The sequence below is a fragment of the Magallana gigas genome, chromosome 2 (genome assembly GCF_963853765.1).
Source record: "Magallana gigas chromosome 2, xbMagGiga1.1, whole genome shotgun sequence".
Lineage (NCBI taxonomy): Eukaryota > Metazoa > Mollusca > Bivalvia > Ostreida > Ostreidae > Magallana > Magallana gigas.
The window spans coordinates 41,833,378-41,847,911 of NC_088854.1; the positions used below are offsets into that span (position 1 = coordinate 41,833,378).

Below are 14,534 nucleotides of genomic sequence, written 5' to 3' on the forward strand. Positions count from 1 at the left end.
TTACCTAAGAGACTTGACAGTTTCTCCGATGTTTAAAAATAGTCACAGTCAATGTAAGCCAACGCTTTGATTCCAGTTCTATAATACACACAGTGAGAATCTGTGTGTCAGAAACCGACTCTTGTATCTATGCAATATGTACAAATATCATGAAAATTCCCAATTGGTAACAAATTTGTATTAGGCTACATGTAAGTTTTTATTTTTATTTTATCGATATATTCTTGTGTTTATTTCATACAAGAACTTGATATTACAAGATCATTTGAAGAAAAGATTTATTTATTTGTATGAATGTTACATAAGGGCGGCGATTTATTGCAGAGTAATGTTTAAACTTTTGTTGTATTCATTATTGTTTATTTTTTGTAAGTTAAAACCCCATATAAGTATCAGGAGGAAATTAAGGTGGTATGGGATACTTCCATATTGTGACGTACTTCCTATCAAAATAAAGAATAAAATCAAGTACAACTATTTTTTTTTTTGTCTTTTCCAAAAGTCATACTAGTAGAACCATTTTAACAAGACCTTGGACTTTCGGTAGGACGTAACTATCTATTTCTTGTGTCAAAACAAGTTAAAAATGTCGCTAGTTTCTAGTGAAATATACACAGATTGCCTGGTCTTAGCTAAATAACCAGACAAATCTGTTGATTTCAAAGAGCTACGTATGAGTGACCAACAATGAAATAGTCAGGCCTCCGTCACTTTGCCGTTTGACACAACCATCCAACGTCCAAGCCCTTGTTAAAATGGTTCTAAATAACAACGTAGCGCAATGGGTTAGAGCGTTAACTACGGATCTGTAAGCCATGAGTTCGAATCCCACTGAGGCTTTTATCACTTTAACCTTTCCAAAAAATTAAATCATATTTTGGTCAATTATTGTAAAATGTGAAAATTCTAAACTGGGAAAGTATTTTAATCATACTGTTCTTTTATCCACATTAATATCGACAGGTGTCCCATACCACATTAAGTAAGACAGCTATTGTACAATATTGTCATTCCTGCTGTGCTTTGTTTAAACACATACATTTTAATTGTTAAAATAATGTGCTGCAGGAAGGACTTTTATAGAAAAAAAACCGAAGAGAAAGATAGTTTTTGATATTTCCTTCAGATTCTAAAATTGCGGATACTGGGTCATTCATTTTTTTCTTCATGAATCTATGAGTTAAATAGTCTACAGTAAAACCAAATCATGTGAGGATCGGGGGGGGGGTGGTTCTGGAATGTTCAGACCTGTTTGGTTCATATCAACAATAGTAAACTTATCATATGGAACGGACCCTTATTCCCTCTGTTTATTTTCTTACTCGTTTCGCTCCTCCGAAACTAAATCTTATCTTGTCTAATTCAGTAAACCACAAAGAATAAAGGCAGATTTAATAGATGCGTTTATTACAAGATCACATTCGGTATAATTGCGTAAATTACGTTACAGTTCATTAAAACTTTACATTACGTAAATATACAAACATGCATGCAATGTATTGGGCGGATGGTAAGGGATATTAGTCCTGACATTCTTGTAACGAACGTCGCAATGACTAAAACGACTCACTACGCTAAAGTTACTCGTGCATGACGAAATTACTGATAATAGAATGATTAATTCTTGCATTGCCACAAAATCAAACTTTTTCTCAACAAATGATTGTAGAGAGGATACCAATAAATCTCCTTCATATTTTTAAATCTTCAAAATAAGTCTGTAGCTGTGCAGTTCGACAGCTGTTCTGAATGATTAAAAAGGCATTGTCCTGTTCTTGTATGCATACTTTTCAAACAAAATGGCATGTAGAATTTGTATTTCATGCTTTTATATCTTTTGGCAACATTTTTGGTCAGTTTTGGACAGAAACAAGCCAGTTCAAGAAATGTTTACATTCTTATCCTCAAATGTACAAGATGGCCATACATCCTCCTTAATCGGTCTTAAATTGAAGTGCGACGTAGTCTCCATACGGAATTCGAAACCAGCGCTTAAAGGCTGAGCACCAAAGTTATTACACAAATTATAAGAATGCTTATCAACTTGTTTGTTTAGGTGGCGGAGAGTTCGCACCAAGTCGTAAAGTCTGACATTAAACCGAGAATATCATTGACTTTATGCATTAGTTATTCCCATAAGCATCCGCTGGCTCCTTTAAATAGTATTTTTAGTTTGTTTTCTTATCTCTCTCGCATTCATAAAGACTAAAATGGGAGACCGTTTAGAAAATGTAAGAAGAGAAAAGAAGTTTATCATCAAAACCAACCATAAAGTTTTAACATCTATAGGTACTCTCTACTTTTCAACCCGCAGGAGATATACGGAAGTGATGTACTAAGTGGTTTTCTTGGAGAGTCAGAGACATTCCGTCACTAAAACAAGAAATTGATGGTACATTATACCTGCCAAAGACGTAATGTTTTGATGTCATTCAGCTACATGTAGGTTCTGAGCCAATTTCACTTCACGATACATAATGGGAACAAATCATTTGAATGCTATCATAGTCGTGAAATAATAATTGCATCTCTGTCTGGTGATCTTTGAATTCAGACAATATCTTTATAGTTGATTCTAGTCAAGATAGTATAAATATACACAGTTGCTCGACGTAGTATAAGTCTTCATCGTTTCTAAAGATTCTGAATTAAGTAAACTTTGACAGTTTAGGGCAAAACAATATTTAACATTCTATGATATCAAATAAATATTAAAAATTTTAGTAATCAATAGCAATATTCATATATGTAAAAAGCAATACTTGTTATTTTAATTTCCGCCACTCTCTTCTTAAATGATGGGGAAGCCCCCCCCCCCCCCCCCCCCCCCGTATCCAGTTTTTAAAAAAATTGAACATTTATTTCGATCATAAATTAGTTACCTTGATCTAAAGCAAAACTTCGATGAACTGATTAAACTACCGTTTATTTATGGTTTATTTGATGGCGTTTTGAACGAATGAGGTGTTATTATTCACGTTCGGTTTCCAGGGATATAAATCGTATACAATTTGAAAACAGTGATTGCCTTTATTAAGATCGTAACTCATTTTCTTTTGTAATCATGCTGTCATTACTTATCAAATGTATACTTCAATATGATTATCAATTCAAAATCTTTTGAGATAGGGAAAGTTATGAGGTTTCCAATTAAGCAAACAAGGATAGTACGTAAATAGCAACCAGAAAAAATATTTTTTGGCGTTTTTCACCAAGACTGCGATGTATTAAACAGAAACAATTGACCATACAACGACTAAATAAATTCGATCCATATACCAATTATTGCTACATGTATATTGTGTATTTCTGAGGAAATGTTAAAAAGCAACTACGTATATGTAAGTCAAAACCTACCCAAACTAACCCATGACGTTTTATTGCTAATCGTTATATACACCCCCTGCGAATATGTTCGGAATGTTTTCTTTATCATTGCTAGGTACGTAATAAATCCATAGGTGCTCGAATGAAAGTTGAGGATACGTCATTGAGATTTGTTCAGTTCCTGTGAAATTTCGAGCGGAAGTATAAGTGTTCGGATAATATTCTCAAAATACGTAAGTACTGGTCATTTTTCATAACATATCCTATTTCTATTTATGTTAAAACATGAAAATCTTTTTAGATATATGTCTTATTTCATCATCTAGAGATTATTTAAACTAAACGATGATATTTAGAACAGAGTTATCGTTCGTGTTCAACCACTCTGCACTTGGTTGAAAGTATAAACATTGGTTTGCTTAATAAAATGCCATGTTTGAAGCTTTTGGCATGCAATACCATGCTTTTAAAAAACTTAAAAGTTTTGTCTGTTTTTATGAAAACTTAATATATCGAGCTATTTTAAAGGAACATTTTGCATAAAGCATTATAGTCTGTTTCACCTTTGATGCTATTACTAGGTCAGGCGCGGATCAAAAACTATTCCTAAAAGGGGGATCGCTACATGTACTCAGCATGTTAATTGTTGCAATAGCAGAAAAAACCTATAATTTATATTGTCATATATATTTCTAGAACTCATCTTATCCACCAATAAAGGCAGATAAAGTTTAAAATCAATAAACTCTAAATTTTATATTTGACTACAAGTACCTAAAGATTCTAGGAAATAGACTATAAACAAGGGGCACGATTTTTACTGCGAAACTGAAAGGGTCAAATAAAACCACTTGGTTTAAATTTAAATGACAATAACATTCGCAGGGGTGATATACATGTATATACAAAATAGAAAAAGATCACACCAGAGGAATATTACACAAGGATACCGCGGTGCAGTGATGCTCTAAGTCCATTGTGAGCCTTTGTAAGCGCCCAATCAATGATTTCTACGGGGGAAAAAATATTAACCCACCATATGCCTGATATTTAGAGCGCAGAAAAGGTATCAATTTTACATGAATTTGAAAATTGTACCATCATTTACAGTATTTCAGAATATAACTAATTTGTTGATACAAGCAAGAGAAAATTTCAATAGAGTTACTCAGAATAATGTGTGATTTGAATCTAGAAAAAAAACAAGATATCTGTGAGCTAATGCTCACTAGAGATACCCCCGCTCTGATGTGAATATGCAAAATAAGCAAAGTCGACATTCAACAGAAAGCTGGCATCCGATTGGTACAGAAATACATCCGATAATATGGCATGTCTAAACAAATAGTGTGTTAAAATTTCAAGCATCTGCGATAAATAGCTGCTAAGGAATCTTTGAGGAAAATTTGTTTGAAAATTTTGGCTAAAATAAACAAAGTACTCATTTAACAGGAAGTTGACGTCCGATTGGTACAAAAATATATCCCACGATATGGCAGGCCTTAACAAACACTGTGTAAAAATTTCAAGCATCTGCGATAAATAGCTGCTGAGAAATCTTTGAGGAAAATTTGTTTGAAAATTTTGGCTAAAAATAAACAAAGTCATTATTTAACAGGAAGTTGATGTCGGATTGATACAAAAATATATCCCACAATATGGCATGCCAAAACAAATAGTGTGTTAAAATTTCAAGCATCTGCGATAAATAGTTGCTGAGAAATCTTTGACGGAAATTTGTTTGAAAATTTTGGCTAAAATAAACAAAGTACTCATTTAACAGGAAGTTGACGCCCAATACGTACAAAAATATATCCCACCATATGGCATGCCTATACAAATATTGTGTAAAAATTTCAAGCATCTGCCATAAATAGCTGCTGAGAAATCTTTGAGGAAAATTTGTTTGAAAATTTTGGTTAAAAAATAAGCAAAGTCGTCATTTAACAGGAAGTTGACGTCCGATTGATACAAAAACATATCCCACAATATGACATGCCAAAACAAATAGTGTGTTAAAATTTCAAGCATCTGCGATAAATAGTTGCTGAGCAATCTTTGACGGAAATTTGCTTGAAAATATTGGCTAAAAATAAACATTACTCATTAAACAGGAAGTTGACGTCCGATCGGTACAAAAATACATCTCACGATATAGCATGCCAATACAAATAATGTGTAAAAATTTTAAGCACCTGCGTTAAACAGTTGCTGAGAATTCTTTGAGGAAAATTTGTTTGAAAATTTTGGCTAAAATAAACAAAGTACTCATTTAACAGGAAGTTGACGTCCGATTGGTACAAAAATATATCCCACGATATTGCATGCCTATACAAATATTGTGTTAAAATTTCAAGCATCTGCGATAAATAGTTGCTGAGAAATCTTTGACGAAAATTTGTTTGAAAATTTTCGTTAAAAAATAAACAAAGTACTCATTTAACAGGAAGTTGACGCCCGATTGGTACAAAAATATATCCCACGATATGGCATGCCTTAACAAACACTGTGTAAAAATTTCAAGCATCTGCAATAAATAGTTGCTGAGATAAATGCGACAGAAATTTTTGTTACGGACGGACAGACAGACAGACGGACGGACAGACAGACAGACAGACGGACACACAAGGGTAAAACAGTATACCCCCTCTCCTTCGGAGCGGGGGTATAAAAACACAACTACAAAAAATGTGTATACCGTATTATATACATCATTTAGCGATATTCTTTTACCTTCTTGTCGAAATTGTCGAGTTATATGCATACAAGGTGCATATTGCTAAGAAAGGAGGTTTGGCATGCATAGAGTTCAAACCCGAGCCGGGGCGGAAATGAATTTAGTAGGTAGTGCTTTATACATACATATGCGCGCGCGCAACGGTAAATTTTATCACTCAATAATATAATTATGAACCACCAAACACGCACACGCCCTACACACCAAATGCTATTGACATACTATATATATGTACTTAAGTTATTCTAAGGAAAGGAAAAGGTGGTAAAAACAAACATGTGATAATACTTATTGACATCAGCAATCGAGCCATTGCGGTAAATACAACCGCGATCACCGCGAGGAAAACAGCAGAGAAAACACGCTATTGATTTTGAAAGTGAAACCACGCTTTATAGAAAAGTATCCTCCAACAGTATTAGGAGGCCACAGTTGCGCACGCGCTCTCCAAGGGAGAGTGGATTTTTATTCTTTTTAAAGTGTGTAATAGAGGAACTAGCCACAGATTGCGATATATCCGTCAAAGGGTAAGTTCCTTTTTTCCCTACTTTTGTGTTTTGAATATAAGAGCTTTCTGCTCTGTATCATGTTTGCGGGGTTTATTTGTGCAGAACTTTACTGGTTTTTAAGAATTCCCAATATGAAAAAAGTTATCAGTATAAATATATGTTTTTAGAATTTTCAGTAATTTTTGAAGACATTGTGGATATCGCTTCTATTTTATTATGGAAAAAATATTTATACAATGCAGTGGTTCTAAAATTTTTAAAACTAGGTCTGTTTTAAATAAAAATACATTTAAAAAATTACAAACAAACAAAAACGGAGAAAAGTTCATATCTAATATCTATTAATTATAGTAAAAAAAAATAATAAAAAAAAAATTAGAAAACAAATCACAGTTTTATATGCTCGAAATTTTTTTTTTTAATTGAAATAAGATTGTATTAAACATCATTGAACAAGAAAAATAAAATGAAGAAACTCTTATATATCAAGAATCACATTATGTACAATGCAAAAAAGTAACTCTACATGCATTTTGGAGCGATATTATATTTCCTCAAATCAAATAAATGATAAAAACGTGGACACTAATTAAGAATTGATTACACAAAAGGATTCGAACTTGCAGCCTAACATCTATGGAAAGATGAGATTTGCCTCCAACAATCTATGAATACGATTCTTAATTACATTGGTACACCGCTGTTATATCTCTTTTTAACATACAATTTGAGAAAAAGCTGAACCAACAAAGCGCGTCTACGAATTGACAACATAATCCCCAAAATTCTTAATTTATTTGTCTTCTTATTTGCATTGTATTTATACCTGTAGGTATTTCATCGTCTTAGCCAATGACGAGCAATCAAGATATGCATGCAAAGTGCATTGGCATTATAGTTTCTACCGATAATCAATTAATATTCAACTCTGTAGTGAATCATAACCGTGACGCAGAAAGGTGCAAATTCTAATTTGTCAAATCCTGTTTTTGAAATCTAAAATATACCTAATTCTTTACCTACCTTTACTACGAAAAAAAAAACAACCAACATTCTTAAATGTCAACTTTCAATTATTAAAATACATTATGATTTCATTAATAGAAAGTTGAGTCATTTATTAAAAAATATTTTTTCAGTTTAAAAACTTTAATTTGCATGGCATTTTTAACTCATTTTAGAAAGATTACCATATCGGTTAAGTCAATTTTTGATCTCTAGTACTTTAAAAGTAATAATGTATGTAATATACAGGGTTTTTCCCACCCCGCCGCCCCTTCTACACTTGCAAACTGTTTCACCCCATATTGAATTCGCCCAGATTCATTTAGAAATAGATACTCTTAATGCAAATTATGATATAAATGTTCGTTAGTCACCCTATGTTAGTCTCAGGTGCAAAAGTTTTGATTTGGTAATTTGTAATAACATGTAATACATTGTCTGTATACTTACAGTTATATAACTTTTATTTATACATGTATGTGAAGTTTTGGATTGTGTTTTGTTTACTGTCACTTATTATTAATTGTAAAAAGTGACCAATTAAACTTTTTAAGGGTGTCACTGTTTTAAGAGGGGAAGACAGACTGGTATTCAACTTGTTTAGAATTCGCCCAGTCTTAAAGAAGTGAAAGGTACGAAATAAAATCGGGTCCGTCTATTTTTTTTATTTTTTTTTTATTTTTTTTTACAGTTTTGTAAAATAATGGCTGCAGCACAGTAATACACTTCTAATAAATCATTACGGAGAAAAGTACACATGTCTTTTATAAGTCTCTTTACATCAATATATACAATTTAGAAAACAACATAAAAATTATGAATATTTATATAAACGTACTTATTCTCTCTCTCTCTCTCTCTCTCTCTCTCTCTCTCTCTCTCTCTCTCTCTCTCTCTCTCTCTCTCTCAAATTTTAAAGGCAATAAATCATGTGCAATTTAGTTTGAATAATTCAAACACTAAGCTGTATCCCCTTCAGCCCTCCTTAAAGGAAAGCGTTGCACAAGAAAAGCATGAAAAGAATAAAAAAAAAGTTTTGTGTATAGAGGAAAAGTGATATCTCGGTCAACTTTTTATATAAATATATACATGCCCATTAATCATTCAAGTAATTGAATAGTTTCCAGCCTACGTTAAAGCTTCGCGTTTCCTATTGAAACCTGTCATTTGTACCTTTAAGCCCAGTTACCAAACCATCACATTCAAGATATCAATTCAGTGGTAAAAGACCTTTGTGTAAACTACACCTCGTGGAGGAGACTGGATTTGCCCTTATTAATGAACACTGTTGTATGCTTGTTAACTCATCACACATTTATTTTTACATGCTGTAGAAATGCAAGGTTACATATATGCCTTTTTCAGAATGCTAGTTTATTCATTTACATGCTGTGCTAGTGATAGGGAAAGACAGGCCCACCCCCCACCCCTTGATAGTGGGGATTTTACCTGCTGCAAAAAGTGAGACTTACTATTGGTGCATATTATCACTGTATATTTTTTTTTTGGCTGTGCTAATGATAAAGTCAGTTTTTTTAGCATTCTGTAAATAGTGTTAAAGTGCACCTTTACATTGCTTTTTCAATATTTATTACTAAGCAAGTGATAAAATTAATCCCTTCACTTGCTGTTATAATGCTTGTGAACTGGACAGCGCGCGTCAATCTAAAAAAATTCCTGATTCTCTCCATCAACCAGCGGGTTATGGTTCCTGTGGTTCTTTTGACCCCTTGACTGATTCTATACTTGTATCTCAATAATACGGATATTTCCCGCTGTCCATCGCTATACAAACGACAGGTCACCGTTTCAAAGGTATTGGTATCCTTTGATTACGGGGATCATATAACCCCATCAATAAGGATATTCACATATGCATTTTTCGTGTTTGCGTAGGATACACTCACATTATGATCTCACTACATTTCCTTGTCTTGTAAAGGAACTCGGTGATAACAATGGTGGTCCAAGTAGCGCAGTGGAGAACTCACTTCTCTCACCTGAGTTTGATCCCCTTGATTTATAGTGGTTGTATCTGAAAGGGTAGATGGTGGTTGCCCGCTTGAATACATGGGTTTTCTATTGGTACTCCGGTTCCCTCAAACATAAATCCCCCCCCCCCCCCCCCGTCTCGCTAACCGTCATACCAACATGAGATATTTACATGTATATATAAGTTGTAGAACTTGTTTATCAATAGTTGTAAATTATAAAGCTCAAAACCATCAGTTCAGTGATAACGAAATATAACTTATCTTTGTACATGTATTGATTTCGTGAACATAATATTTCCATGCAATAAACTAGACATACTGAATGAGAATTATATCAATCAAAAGCCTATTAGCATTTCATCTGTTAAACACATGTTATTGTTGTTACAAACAACGAGTGGCGTTCATCTTGCAACAATGTTAGCATCACAGATTGTATTGGAGAAATAATTACGATGTCACCTGAGGCAGAAAAAATGAAGGTTCTGACCTTACCATAAAAAAGCAAAGATTTCGATTCGTTCTACCCACTGAAAAAAAACCCCAAATTAATTCAAGTATAAAGGATAATAGGAACCCTTCACCCCATTTGGTGATTTGTTTGTTTACTTATTTATTTAATTGCGTCACACGTATAATAAACAATTCACGTTTCCTGGTTACCATCAATTTAACGAATAATACATGTACTTTAAAGAAAACACAAATACGTAGTTGCATCGATTTAATACTGACCACTAAGGTTTCCCAAAGATTCATAATTTCATAAAATCTTCTGCAAACGAGCTTAATCATATTTCATATTTTAAAACCATTAGCCTATAGCTATAACCTGATAAAATCTTCTTTAAACGTGCTTAATCATATTTCATATTTTAAAACCACTAGCCTATAGCTATTACCTGATAACGTTAAACTATGACGAAGCCCAGAAAGGTTATTATCCCAAGAAAGCAAAACTTTTTTATATATATATATATATATATATATATATATATATATATATATATAATCACACCTACATCTCCAAAGATAGCAAAAAGTGTTAGACGATGACACAAGTGTTGAGGTGAAGACATGCGTATACAAAGACCTTCTTAACCAATAAATAGCAATATACGAGCCAAATTGCATGCATTGCTGATCGGTAGGATCTAGTTCTAGTTCAGCATACAGAAGAAAATTGCATGAGGAGTAGACATTGAACGCCCTTTTAAAAACAAGTAAGCATCTTTTAAAGAATTCTGAATTATGATTGCTGTAGAATTGTTAAGATTTTTTTGTCCAAAAAAAAAAAGAATTCTGAATTTAAATTGTTATAGATTTGTTAAGATTAAATTTTTTTATTAAGATTGTTCTATAGATTTGTTTCGATTTAAAAAAAAAAAATCTGAATAATAAATTTTGTAGATTTGTTAATTAAAGATTTAAAAATATAAACTAGTATATATAATGGATAAAGATATGAGAAAAGCAATTGTAAGGAATGTAATGGTCGGGTATTCGAAAAAATTATGTTTCAGCAAACAAAGGCAACATTCGTTTTTTAAAGCACTCCTCCCACGATAACCAAAATGTATTTTTCTCTCGAATCAATTTTTTAAAATCAATATTAAAACTATAATTAGTAATATTTGGCATCAGAAATAATAATGTTAACGTTAACACGTTGGGGGGTATTTGGAATATACAGCATATATACAGCGATCATGACTGATGATCTGACTTACAAAATCCCATGCAGAATTGATTTGCAACAGAGAGAGAGAGAGAGAGGAGAGAGAGAGAGAGAGAGAGAGAGAGAGAGAGAGAGATAGAGCAGGGTAAAATGTATATTACCTTTATGCACTGTCGTCGATAATTATACATTAGTGTCATTAGCTTACAGAAACATAAATGGGCCTACATGACTGGTTTGGGTAAAGAAAATGCTTCCTCACAAATGAGTAAAATGAGTAGGCATAAGGTTGGTTCAAGTTCAGATGATCAACTGTTGTAATGAGTGCATGTAGTTCTGTCGTGTCATGTGTTGAACGGTTCAAACACTGAACCGTACTCCAAACCATGAACCGATCAGGCACTAATTCATTTATAAATTGTAAATAAAACTTACGAGGTAAATGAACTTAAGACAAACGTTTAAAACAAAGTTATACTTTCTTCGTGCTTGGATAAAAAATACAAAGCACAAAAGGCTTGAGGCAATTTTTCTGCCTTTATATCATATTTACTCAGTCACTGGAATCCATTGTGAGTGTAATGAAACGCCTCTAACATATTAATATACGTGCGAATGGTCAGATTTAGCCTTGAGGCATCAGTTTGAAAAATAAACCACAAGTAAAATATATTGCATTCTTTATTGCCAATATTTTGGATGAATAATAACTACAAGTCGATTGACGCTTAACACGAGTCATTTTTTTTTTTCGGGAAATGTTACATGTTACTAGAAGCTGTTTTCCAAACATCCCAGCATTTTACAAAAAAAAAAATTGTCGTCAGTTTTTTGAATCAGGAAGGAAAAACTGGCATAAAATAAAAAGAATAGGTCAAAGGTCACTTAATTATTAATCTATCTTTTTTCTTTTCCTTTAACGCTGAATTGTGTCATGCAAAGAAAATGACGATTGATAAAATGAACATATTTCTTTTCTACTAAAAATGGTTTTAATACGACAAACAGCAGTGTAGCAAAATACAGTTGTATTCTGATGAAACGACCTTGTTCCAGTAATTTAATTACTTTCACAAAGAAGTTTGATTTAACACTATCTATCTCACGTTTATCTCAAGTTTATCTCAAGTTTAATTTCATATGCGTCCATATACAATAATTATAATGTCTTATTACCATATGGGGGTGGGCAAAATGAAATTTTGGAAACGTGATAAAATCGTGTTTGACAAAAAAATAAAATTAAAAAAAAACTCCCACCAAATATTAAAGTTTTGTTCATTTTATTCTTTTTATTTTAAAGATGATGAACTGGGGCCTGACAGTTATGCTTTTGGCGGCACTTACCTGTGTGTTTAAGTGCGAGGACGGATCCGATGCTGAGGGATGGATAGTTGAGAGTACAGACTATAACTCACAAGTCAGTTTACTAAAAAAGCTCATAGAAAGTGAAATGAACAAAGAACGGAGACAAAAACAATTCGAGGAGGAGATGGCCCGACTCTATATGGATTCCTCTCCTTCGGAGCTACGACCTGTTCCACGGAAGAAAAGTTACCTCTGGTTCCGATCGAAATCGAGCGCAAATCCCGTTCAAACTGTACAAACACGTGTGTCAATCGGACAGTCCCTTCACCCGCCACCGGAGGAAACTAACAAACCCAAAGGCTTGTTTCGGTATGGAAAAAAATGAGTGATGCATTAAGAAAACTTTATTTATGTATTTTTCATGGTCTGAAGGTAATCAAATATATGATGGAAGCGCATTGCTTTTTGATAAATACCCCGCCGCACAAAGAATGAATTTACGCCGGAGTTCAATAAACCCGTCTCTGATGTACACTTTGAGATTCTTTGTCCAAAAATTATTACAAAAAATGTTAGAATCAAATTTCTTATTATTGAATTCTTCTTTACAAATATTCAAAACAACTGGGATGAAGTCATCATGTTAAATGTTTTCATCGAGTTTTGAGAATTTGTTTTCATAAAAATAAGCTCTTGTTCAATAATTGTTGGGAGATATTTCCGGGTTGAACTGTTTAATAACTCAAATCTGTTTTGTCAGTGGTAAACAATCATTATCTAAATGTATGTGACAATATATAGAACAACTAATGAATGTTTTTTTCATGTTTATTTTGAAAATACTACAACAAATTAAAATTTTCTGAATAATTTTACAAATTATTTGTTGTTTTGTTCAGTTATGGATTCAAATGAAATAAACAATCTGCTATCAAATGATTTTCAGAAACTTTATTAGAACGCTACAGAAAATGTCACAATCAATTGCTTATATCTGCTAAACCAGTGCATGCAGATATCAAAGTGCAAATTTTTTGGAGCTTTCTGAGATGAATCTAATCTATTGATTGCTGAAAAAATAATTTTGACTGGAGGTACCCTTTAAACGAATGTTCTACATATTCGTTTTTTGAAGATACTTGGGCCATAAAAGGAATTGAACAAACATAAAAGATCTCGGCATGTGTTATCAAAGTGTTCCTTTACCTCAATATTCAGGTAATAGTATTCTCAATACAAAACTAACGACTGACATTTTAATCCCGACCGCGACTTCTCGGGCATTTCCGGTATAAAAACATCCAATGATTAAGTCGTTTCCCATCAATTTAAGTGTCTAATTTGTGATTTAATTGAGATTTATTATTAAGATTAAGAAGCTTTGCTCAAATCCCAACAGATATTCATAGGCGTTCCCTATTTCATCCTTACTGATTTACTATAAAAAACAACAAGGCTTGCAACTCGCCGCCATTTTATGCTACTGGCCGGAGTGACTGAAGTATATACAATGTAGCTAGGCTTGTTTCAAACGACTCTTCTTTTTTTTTTTATTCCTGTTTGGACAGATTTAAAATGGTGTCTAGAAATACCTTAAATATGCATGACGCTAACTTTGACCACTTCCAGCCGAGGTAAAACAGATCAAAATAGCAAAAGTTGTACTATGATTTTATACGGAAGAATTACAAAAATAATCTGATTAAAATGGAGAGCACCTTTGCAGATACCCAGTTTTATAAAAGAAAAAAAAGTAGGGGGGGGGGGTCTTATTGTACTCCGTAATACATCAGAGGCCCGAGAAGTTGGGTTTAACTTTATTCCCTCGACTAAACAATATATCTTTATCGTGTCAATATCTACCGGTACACGAGGGCATATGCGTAAGAAATCCATCTCATTCATTTCAAGTCTTGTTGAAGCTTTTCTTCACCATCGGCTCATGATATACATCAAAGCAGCAATTTCTGACGTAA

General features: G+C 33.0%; 1 long non-coding RNA gene across 1 annotated transcript; it reads left to right on the forward strand.

The window, feature by feature from the left end:
• The first annotated feature begins 6,301 nt into the window (after positions 1-6,301).
• On the forward strand, positions 6,302-13,437 carry LOC105317052 (uncharacterized). The gene is made up of 2 exons (XR_898222.4): positions 6,302-6,591; positions 12,554-13,437. It is a non-coding gene; the product is annotated as an uncharacterized lncRNA (long non-coding RNA).
• Positions 13,438-14,534: the final 1,097 nt, after the last annotated feature.